Source organism: Podarcis filfolensis (genome assembly GCF_964270895.1).
Source record: "Podarcis filfolensis genome assembly, chromosome: 3".
Classification (NCBI taxonomy): domain Eukaryota; kingdom Metazoa; phylum Chordata; class Lepidosauria; order Squamata; family Lacertidae; genus Podarcis; species Podarcis filfolensis.
In genome coordinates, this window is record NC_139606.1 from 5,968,845 (window position 1) to 5,977,837 (window position 8,993).

The following is an 8,993-nucleotide window of genomic DNA, read 5'->3' on the forward strand; positions in this document are numbered from 1 at the left end:
CAGCCATTTTTGTAATGTAATGTCCCTATTACCCCTCTAGGGGGGTTTTAGTTCCTTGATATTCCTTTCAGCTCAAAACCAAAAGTCCAGTTATTTTGTATCAGCCCTCCTTATTTTCAACAAGTTATACCGAGTGAGCCAGCAGAAACAGCAAAAACAATGTTCTCTTTTTCCAGCTGACAGCTAGTTGACTGACAGCTAACTTGACAGCTGTCAAACTCTTCGATACAACAGGCTTTCTCCTAGGACGTTCCCGGGTCTAGGGGGGGGTGAAACTTCAATTTCCCAAAAATTCTTTTAATCCTCCGGTAAATCTTCTTATAATGTTAAAACCGTGAAGTCAAGATCTTTTACTAACAAACAAGAAACAGATTTCCTCGACCTTAGCTGCTCGGTCCTTTGCTTTAAGTTGTTTACAAAGAGGGGGGGGGTGGACTTCCTTTTTAGCCCCTTCCCGCTCGTTCCAGATCCAGAATAGAAATTTTTTTTTTATAAGTTCCAATCTCCGTATTACTCACGGGTTGATGTTTGTAATCCAATCGATCAAAAGAAGAAGTTGGCGCTCTCTGTCAATGGCTTGCGGCTTCACTCCGTAGACGAGGGAGTACTCTCAGCACCACGCCGCCCTGCCTCCGTTCCGAAGCCTTTAAAAAGGCTCCGTCGCGGATTGGGGGGGCGCAAATGGTGCCCGCCGAGTCTCTGTGTTCACAGGCATCCGCGCCTGTGATTTTAAGGGTCCCCGCTTCGCCGCAGCGGCCAGACCCAGACGCTACGGAGCCGATTCCCTCCGGAGCTCGGAGGGAATCCGCCATTAAACAATGGCGCCAACCGGAAGTCCCCAGCGCTGAGGGCCTTCTGGTGGTTCCCTTGCTGCGAGAAGCCAAGTTACATGGAATCAGGCAGAGGGCCTTCTCGGTAGTGGCTCCCACCCTGTGGAACGCCCTCCCATCAGATGTCAAAGAGAAAAACAACTACCAGAGTTTTAGAAGACATCTGAAGGCAGCCCTGTTTAGGGAAGCTTTTAATGTTTAACAGACTATTGTATTTTAATATTTTGTTGGAAGCCGCCCAGAGTGGCTGGGGAAACCCAGCCAGATGGGCTGGGTATAAATAATATTATATATTATTATTATTATTATTATTATTATTATTATTATTATTCAGGCAATTAAAATGACGGTCATTGAAATGAGCTGGGCTTGCTGTTAATAATAATAATAATAATTTATTATTTATACCCCGCCCATCTGGCCGGGCCCCCCCAGCCACTCTGGGCGGCTTCCATAGAAACCAAAAATACAATAAAATATCACACGTTAAAAACTTCCCTGAACAGGGCTGCCTTAAGATGTCTTCTGAATGTCAGGTAGTTGTTTATCGCTTTGACATCTGCTGGAAGGGCGTTCCACAGGGCGGGCGCCACTACCAAGAAGGCCCTCTGCCTGGTTCCCTGTAAATAAGTCATGATTGCTATGTATTTTAAGTGCGCAGCATGCATACCTATTATCCTATAATACTTAATGGGCAATTCTGCAAAACCTCACATGAATGTACAGCGGTGCCAACTGCGAGTAAGAGTGCAAAGCAATGGAGATTGTGCTCTGACACTCCCCAGCCTTTGGTAACCTGGTGCCTTCCAATTGTTTTGTTTTGCAATTTGCATCAGCACCAGCCAGGACAGCCATGCTGTCCTCAGGCTGATGAGAGTTGTAGGGCAAAGCAAACAGAGCTGCAAGAATGAGTCCAGTTGCCACTGGAACCTTAACAATGTGGTCCCTGGGTTGCTGGAAAGGTCAGGAAGTCGATTTATCCTGTTATGTACTGAAGTTTTCAGCCTGGGCCAGCAGGGGGATACTGTAGATAGTTTTCACTCAGGTCCAGATATGCAAATAAGGGATTGAAGGTGATGTTCAGCGATTGGATAGTTACAGAAAGTGGTTACTGTTGCGTTGTAGTGGAGCTCTATATAAGCGGGCTGGCTGAACCCTTCAGCTCAGTTCTGTTCTGGCCTGTGAATAAACAAGAGCTGTTTGAAGAATCGCTGTGTCATCTGATATGCTCACCCACAACTTAACACATCCTACTCCCCCCCCCCCGCCCAATTTACTGTTGTGCTTCATCCCACTCCCTTTCTTTCTGATGAGAACAAACACCTATCTAGTTCTACCTAGCAAGGCTCCCAGTTCAGAAGCTATAATTGCCAGTGAGGCTTGAGTAGCCCCAAAAGGGGGGAAAAAAGAGGGAAGGGAATATACCTGAATATAGCAGTAGCAACACGTGACTCCAGCTCTTACTGGTGTGCCCAGGTCTTTGTCTCTCCTCACAAGATGTCTAGAAAATCTGGTTGGCTTTTTAAGCTTTGAAAAGGATGCGGGGGGGCACAGCAACCCTCCCCAGACTGTGTCTACAATGTGCATCATTAGTTTTACAAGAAGATTCTGTGAGGAAGCGTGCGTTGATCTGAATTTATGATATGATTTATTTCTGTAGACCATGGCGTAACTCTCATATGATTTGAGATCCTTCATGATGAGCTTTGGTGACCCTGGAACAAGCCAGATTCTGGCCCCTTGCTGAAAGGCATTCGGGCATATCCTGTGTTCTGACCAGAAGATTAACACAAGTACATGGTACTCAAGTTCTAAGCGAGATCCATCCCCACAATGGTAAGGTGATTTGAAGGCAGATCGCAGACAGAGATGCCTAGGTTCAGATAATTGCTCACTATCAAAGCCTTTCACCCTTTTTTTTTAAGCAAACAAGATGGTCAGTTTTAGCCAGTTTTCACTAAGGTGGGCAAGGTGAGGATTAGGCCAGAAATTCCAGAACTACAGGGATTATAGAAACCCCTTGGCAAAAAGGTATTTAAAAAACCCCAAACTAAGGCCCGGGGGCCGGATCTGGCCCAATCGCCTTCCAAAGCCAGCCTGCAGACAGTCCGGGAATCAGCGTGTTTTTCCATGAGTGGAATGTGTCCTTTTATTTTAAATGCATCTCTGGGTGATTTGTGGGGCCTGCCTGGTGTTTTTACATGAGTACAGTCATACCTCGGGTTACAGAGGCTTCAGGTTACGAGATTTCTGGTTGCGCACTGTGCCGAACCCGGAAGTACCGGAACGGGTTACTTCTGGGTTTCAGTGTTTGCGCATGCGCAGAAGCGCCGAATTGTGACCTCCGTGTGCGCAGACATGGTGCTGCGGGTTGCGAACGCTGCGGGTTGCGAGTGTGCTTCCCGCACAGATCTTGTTTGCAACCCGAGCGTCCACTGTAGAATGTGTGCTTTTATTTAAAATGCATCTCTGGGTTTTTTTGTGGGGCATAGGAATTCGTTCACACCCCCCCCCCCAATATAGTTGTTTCCCCCCCCCCCCCCAGGTCTGAGGGACAGTGGACCTGGAAAAGTTTGCTGACCCCTGCATTAGATTCAAAGGTTAGTTGGCTCTTCTTGCTCCAACAGGACAGCACTTAACCCAGCACTCCCCAGGGCTCAGCATCCTTCTGCTTCACTTAAAGAACAGATGTATTTTCCTTCTCACCCGTTTCTCCACTTCTAGTTTATGCCCAGGTTTCTGTACGCCTTTTAAAATACTTACTCTTTAATCAAGGGGGTGGGTGTGTTGTAAACTTTGCTATCTAAAGCAGTATTTTATGTTATGTACTGAAGTTCTCACCCTGGGCCAGCAGGGGGATACTGTAGATAGTTATGCAAATGAAGGATCGAAACTGGCGTTCAGTGATTGGATAGTTTTAGAAAGTTCTTACAGTAACGTTGTACTGGAGCTCTATATAAGCAGGCTGACTGAGCCCTTCAGTTCAGTTCTGTTCTGGCCTCTGAATAAACAAGAGCTGTTTGAAGAATCGCTGTGTCGTCTGATATGTTCACCCACAACTTAACATTTTATATATTTATATATATATCACTTTCTATTTTATATATTTTATATAATAAACCAAGCTTTATTTATTTCTTTGTGGGAGAGCTTATTGTGGGCCTAAGGTTGACACACATCCATAACAAGTGCATGTCATAACTCCGACAAAAGATCCTAAACCTTTCAGCAGTGTGTATATGAACATACATGAGTGCTGGCTTTGTATGTGTGAGTCCAGGTATACACTCTCAACCATTCCACTCCACCAGGAAAACATTTTCTAGCCCTTATGCAAGTTTAGCAGCATGAGAATAAGCCAGCTACAAAGCATCGGCAGAGAGAAACAAAATCTGATTGTGGCCAAAGGTTTTTTTTAAAAAAACATATTTGACTTATAGTGCAATAAATGCGTAACTGTTTGTTGCACTCATCCAGCCCAGTATTGACAAGAACAACAGCAGTTGTGTCAAGAAACATGATAATATCACCAAGGCAACTATCTGTAAACAAAAATAAACGTCCATAAAAATGGCAAAAGTAGTTTCTTTCCCAAATAGGTTTTACTTTAAACAAGAGCAAACGCAGTAATAAAGAGCTCACTTGTGATATACCAGTGGTTCAGTGCTCGGGGAAAAAACCACTGGATGTACATTTCCAAAATATAAGATAAAAAACAAATAAAATAAAACCTACATACAGTAACAGTGGCAAATGGCTTTAGATACCTATTTGATCCATAAATTACTATGCAGTGGTACCTCAGGTTAATAACTTAATTCGTTCTGGAGATCCGTTCTTAACCTGAAACTATTCTTACCCTGAGGTACCACTTTAGCTAATGGAGCCTCCCGCTGCTGCTGCGCCGCCACCGCACGATTTCTGTTCTCATCCTGAAGCAAAGTTCTTAACCCGAGGTACTATTTCTGGGTTAGTGGAGTCTGTAACCTGAAGCGTCTGTAACCCGAGGTACCACTGTATAGCATATATTCAAGACAAAAAACAGTGACAATTGGTTGTTGACAAACGACAGCTGGACATATAAAGGGCCCCATTACTTTCAGTGGGACACGGGTGGCGCTGTGGGTTAAACCACAGAGCCTAGGACTTGCCAATCAGAAGGTCGGCATTTCGAATCCCCGCGACGGGGTGAGCTCCCATTGCTCGGTCCCTGCTCCTGCCAACCTAGCAGTTTGAAAGCACGTCAAAGTGCAAGTAGATAAATAGGTACCACTCCGGCGGGAAGGTAAACGGTGTTTCCGTGCACTGCTCTGGTTCGCCAGAAGCGGCTTAGTCATGCTGGCCACATGACCCGGAAGCTGTACGCCGGCTCCCTCGGCCAATAAAGCGAGATGAGCGCCGCAACCCCAGAGTCGGCCACGACTGGACCTAATGGTCAGGGGTCCCCTTACTTTTACCTTCAGTAGCTTAGGGCCTCATCAAACATAAATCCAGCCCTGTTTGTAGTAACTAATATACAAGAGAAGACAGTATGTAAACGACTTGAAGCAGGGGTATGCCTGTCCCCATTTTCATGTTTCCATCTGGACAAGCATAGAAAGAGGACAATGTCCTTCAGTTGATGTCTCAAGCTGGCATACATGGTCCTCTCCCGTCTCGGCTCTCTGAGGTAAGTTAGACTGAGAGTGAGGGACGGGCCCAAGGTCACCTTAGGAGCTGAGGCAACCCAGTCAGGTGGGTGGCATATGATCATGTGGCCGAGCGGGGATTTGCTCTCCCAGGTCCTAGTCCATAACATCTGGAGGCACCAGGCTGGGAAGTGCTTCTCTCTTGGCATAGGATCAGGTTTGTGGCAAATATAGCACTGCAGGGAAAGACTCTGAAGACAACTCAAAGATGATGGCTGATTTTCCATTTTGTAAATCTCTTGACATTTTTGTGTTTTAAGGAGAAAGAGTCAACCGTTAAAAGCAACAGCACTAAAAGTAAGGTAAAGGTAAAGGGACCCCTGACCGTTAGGTCCTGTTGCGGACGACTCTGGGGTTGCGGTGCTCATCTCGCATTACTGGCCGAGGGAGCCGGCGTACAACTTCCGGGTCATGTGGCCAGCATGACTAAGCCGCTTCTGGCGAACCAGAGCAGCGCACGGAAACGCTGTTTACCTTCCCACGGGAGCGGTACCTATTTTATCTACAGTGGTGCTTCGGGTTACATACTCTTCAGGTTACATACGCTTCAGGTTACAGACTCCGCTAACCCAGAAATAGTGCTTCAGGTTAAGAACTTTGCTTCAGAATGAGAACAGAAATCGGGCTCCGGCGGCGCGGCAGCAGCGGGAGGCCCCATTAGCTAAAGTGGTGCTTCAGGTTAAGAACAGTTTCAGGTTAAGTACGGACCTCCGGAATGAATTAAGTACCTGAGGTACCACTGTACTTGCACTTTGACGTGCTTTCGAACTGCTAGGTTGGCAGGAGTTGGGACCAAGCAACGGGAGCTCACCCCGTCGCGGGGATTTGAACTGCCGACCTTCTGATTGGCAAGCCCTAGGCAAGAGAGTGTGTTGTGAGGGATCCAACTCTTAATCTAATATATTTTGACCTAACAACTTTAAGGGATGAAATCTTCCACAGAGGTGGGTGCGAGCAATGTGAGGAGTAAGAGAAACTGTTCACTGATCTCTGACGGTGCAATCCCATGAGTGCTTAGTCAGAAGTACATTTCACTGATTTCCGTGGGGTTCGTTCCCCAGAAACTTTGAATAGCATTGAAGCTGTGATGCTATTCTGAGTGTCACAAGATCCCGTCCTTAGGAGTATTGCTAACAGGATGTAATAAAGTGAAGCACACCGCTTTATCTCTAATTATTGATTTGCACCGGATCAGCCATTGCTGCATTACTTCAAGGCAGCAGGTTCTGCTTAGTCATCTTTGGCATGATACATGAGTTCCTCTCCTTCTAGAGGAAACTTTATGCTGCTAATATATAGTGTTCACAGCTTTTTCAATGCAGTGTATTGCAGTTAGTGAAAACGTGACAAGTTTTTAAAACAGATTTTGCTTGCTCCAATAGTCAACATAGGTTAAATGCAGGCACTTCCATGATCACCAGATAAGGTAATTTGCCAAGAGCTATCATGACATCCAATTTGAGATAATTTATAAGAGACAATGGAAAGTGTGCAGTTGATAATGTAACCCAGGAAACACATTGGGGTGATAGGAAGTCATAGTGGAATCTGTGATGTATGGACTTAATTTTTTTCTTTTTCTTTTTGTAATTTGTATTGATCTTGGATTGTTTTTGTTGATTGCTTTTTGCAAAATTAATAAAGCTTTTTTTATATATAAAAAAGATCTGTCATGACATCTGTAGTAGGTCACCATTGTTTGGGTTGAGAGCCAGTGTGGTGTAGTGGTTAAGAACAGTAGACTTGTAATCTGGTGAACTGGGTTCGCTTCACCGCTCCTCCACATGCAACTGCTGGGTGACCTTGGGCTAGTCACACTTCTCTCTGAAGTCTCTCAGCCCCACCCACTTCACAGGGTGTCTGTTGTGGGGGGAGGAAGGGAAAGGAGATTGTGAGCCGCTTTGAGACTCCTTAAAGGTAAAGGGATCCCTGACCATTAGGTCTAGTCGTGGATGACTCTGGGGTTGCGGCGCTCATCTCGCTTTATTGGCCGATGGAGCCTGCGTACAGCTTCCGGGTCATGTGGCCAGCATGACTAAGCCGCTTCTGGCGAACCAGAGCAATGCACGGAAACACCATTTACCTTCCCGCCGGAGCACTTCCTATTTATCTACTTGTACTTTGTGCTTTTGAACCGCTAGGTGGGCAGGAGCAGGGACCGAACAACGGGAGCTCACCCCTTCTTGGGGATTTGAACCACTGACCTTCTGATCAGCAAGCCCTAGGCTCTGTGGTTTAACCCACAGTGCCACCTGCGTCCTTTTGAGACTCCTTAGGGTAGTGATAAAGCGGGATATCAAATCCAAACTCTTCTCGCACCAAGAAGGATTTTTCTTGTAAAACATACCGTATTTCACTGCATAATCGTTGTCACCGCGTAATCGTCACACCCTGTTTTTTAACTCCCAAAATTGGACGATGACCTTTCATGGTGTAATCATTGCATGGTAACTTCTGAGGCTCCACTGGGCCTTTCTTCCTCCAGCCACCGCTGTCCCTGCTCCCCTTGTTCCTCGCTGTCTCAGCAATGAGCTCCCAGCCCACCTTGACTGCTTCCCTAGGCTTGGCCAACTCCCAGAAAACAGCCAGGACCTGGCTGAGAGCAGAACAAGGACAACAAACGCTCACGTCTTGGGACATACCAGCCAAGAAGAGGAAGCAGTGGGTAAGGGACCACCTCCACCACCCATCTGCAACCCCTTCCTCTGCCCCTACCCCCAGCAGAACCTTTGGGCACCTCTGGAGGAGGACGCAGAGGGCCTCCAGAGGGCACATGGCCCAGGGCGGTGGCTTTGGTGGGATGGGAGGCTGAGCTGCTTTCACGGCCCCCAAAAACTTCTTGGAAAGCCAGAGTTCTGGCATGGCACAGGCTTCACGTAATGGTCAAAACCCACTTTTTTGTAAGAGAAAATGGGACCCAAAACCAATGGCTTCAAGTTACATGAAAGAAGATTCTGACTAAACATCAGGAATAACTTTCTGACTGTAAGAGCTGTTTGACAGTGGAATGGACATTTGAAGGCAGCCCTGTTTAGGGAAGCTTTTAATGTTTAATAGACTACTGTATTTTAATATTTTGTTGGAACCCACCCAGAATGGCTGGCAAAACCCAGCCAGATGGGTGGGGTATAAATAAATCATCATCATCATCATCATCATCATCATCATCATCATTATTATTACATTCACCTGAAAGTGCTGGGAGCTGTCATTAGGAGATTTGGAGCTAGGTGTTAGCAAAATACAGTTGACACCCTGCTCTGTCTTCAGTCTGAATCAGGAAAGGTGGTTGAGGTGCTAGATTGGAGTTGAAAAAGGCCTGGATATGGCCCCATAAATTGAAGCTGAATCCTGAAAAGAAGAGATGTTATTTGTTCTGGGTTCCTGGGTCCAGAGGGTGAGGAGGCAGCCTGTTGTGCATGGAGTTGCGCTCCCTCAAAAAGTGCAGGCCCGTAGCCTTCCATTGGCAGAGCAG